The 2,348-nt window shown below is 37.9% G+C and overlaps 1 pseudogene; it reads left to right on the forward strand.

Annotated features, from left to right (window-relative positions):
• The first annotated feature begins 390 nt into the window (after positions 1-390).
• Positions 391-2,348, forward strand: part of LOC108815745 (beta-galactosidase 13-like) — a 10,231-nt pseudogene continuing 8,273 nt past the window's right edge.

Raw genomic sequence — 2,348 nt, forward strand, 5'->3', positions numbered from 1 at the left:
CTACACAAGTCACATAAGCCGGCGCCAAGTCGCAGTCTTTAATCAGTAAGAATCAGAAAGAAATCACTAACAGGCAAAACGAAAGCCGATTAGTCATCGCACAGCCTTAAAGTTGAGAGTAAACCTAGGTCTTGCCCTAAACCCAGCCTTGCTGGTACTTAACATCTCACAGACATAGTATCAATACCCGATACGAGATCTAAAACATGTCTCTTATCGCTTACACATAAAACGCTCACTAAAAAGTAGCATACGGACCAAGCGACAAAATAAGCGTTAGAATACAAAGTGACTACTCGCATTCTACCCTCTACACTTGACGAAAGTATAAATCAAATCATAAAACGAAATTTTCGAGAAATCTACTTCATATTCATAAAAGCCGCGAAAATGGCCAAGATTCAAAGTGATACGGCTCAAATTACCCTAATGAGTGCCTTATTCTCTCAAATAAGAGGTTCAGTGTAGTACTTAGGGATCGAATCACGAGGAGCTAGGGAACCAATTAAATCTAATCAATTAATCAATCCTAGATGAAGTTGGTTTTTATGATGAAATGTAAATGACAATCCTAAAATGAGCAAGGTAGTTGCTCAAACTACAACAACATAATGGTTGTTTAAATGATAATGAAGAGTGCTAGACTTAGAGCTTTTAGTCAGGAATGGAGATTATAATATCTATAAATGCCTAATAAGTTGCTTGCATGATATTAAAGAACTCAGCCGCTTAATAATCAGTGATGTCTCACTGGTTAATAACTAGATCTCTGATCTTAACTGTCGTCTGTTGACCAGAAAAAGAGTCGATCGATATCCTTTAGAGATATCGAGCGATACACCTTTAGCAGCGCCGATTGATTGTCCCGTTAGGATATCGATCAACGGCTTTTAGAAATGCCTAGGCGCGAGCCAATAATGAACACTAGGTCTTAAGGAGGGCTCTCGTTCTTCTTAACAGGAGACAGACTAGCTCAAATAGATAATTCAAGATATAAAGATCCTATTGATCTATGCTCTAGTTAGCTACTCTAGCCCAAGCATAGGGTGCAATCCATTTAATGAATATCACAACTTAGCAAATATAGTTTGGGCTAATCCCACAAACCTATTTAAACCCTAGATCTAACAAGTAGACTACTCAGACATAACTAAGCAATTCATAACACAGAATAGGTAAAGAAATTACATTAGATAGAGAATAAAAAACAAATGGAGTTCAATCACAAATCTCTCAATGATCTCTCTCCAATCTCTGAAAACAAATAAACTCTACTTTTCTCTTCAATGACATGTGTCTCACCAAACTTCGCTTGCCGTCAAAAACACTTAGGCAGGGTATTTAAGCATTTCCATTAGGTTAAAAACTCGTCAGGGGAAATCTCGTAGTTTGGTGAAGTCTTGGTGAAGTAGTCGGCTAAACCATTTTGTCCTCGCTACCGAACGACAACACTTGATGTGTATCGATCGATTATAATATTCAATTAAGCGGATCTTCACAGCTACATCGATCGACAACTCTGGATGAGTATTTATCGATTCTTCTCCGAATGTTGACTTCCGACTTGGTCTTGAATGGTCAACTCGGGTGTATTATCTCTTGTGCTCCAAGTTGATCCAAAAGCATCACTTTATCACGAAACATTCCTGAACCTGATAACATACCTAACAGGCTAGAAAACACATTAGTTATATAATAAAAATATCATTATACCATGGTAGAAAATGGGTGAAATCCATGGTATATCAACTCCCCCAGACTTACTCATTTGCTTGTCCTCAAGCAAAAACTCAGTAGTCTTTGGAAAAGGTTTGAAAATAGTAGGAACTCAGAGACTCAAAACATTGAAGTCATCACTCTATGGATTCGCAATTCATATCTAAACATCCTAATCACAGAAGTTCATTATGCATTATCCTAACTTAGCAACCAAATTCATCTAGTCCACAACTTAGCAAATCTTATCTGACATTCCCTCTACTAACCTCATTTCTTAACATAAAATAAAAGTGCAGGCTTTACCTTGAGAGTATCGACCAAAGGACACATGGATTCAACTCAAACAAGTATCTGAGCACACGGGTAGTCTTCTCTGGTCCCTTTATCCCCTCATCTCTCTTCTCTGGATCTCTTATTAGTTTCAGTTGCAATAGGTTTTGATGCCAAAACAGGTCATCTATACTATCTCATTGACATTGCAATTGTAACTCATACATTTTGACAAAGAGTAGCGAATAATGGGGTCTCAGGTAATTTACCCATCCCTCGTTTCCACAATGTGTGATCATCCCTGAGATTTAGAATAATGGGGTCGCAGGTAATTTACCTATCCCTCTGCCTCTCAAGAA

This window comes from Raphanus sativus, chromosome 7, assembly GCF_000801105.2.
Source record: "Raphanus sativus cultivar WK10039 chromosome 7, ASM80110v3, whole genome shotgun sequence".
Lineage (NCBI taxonomy): Eukaryota > Viridiplantae > Streptophyta > Magnoliopsida > Brassicales > Brassicaceae > Raphanus > Raphanus sativus.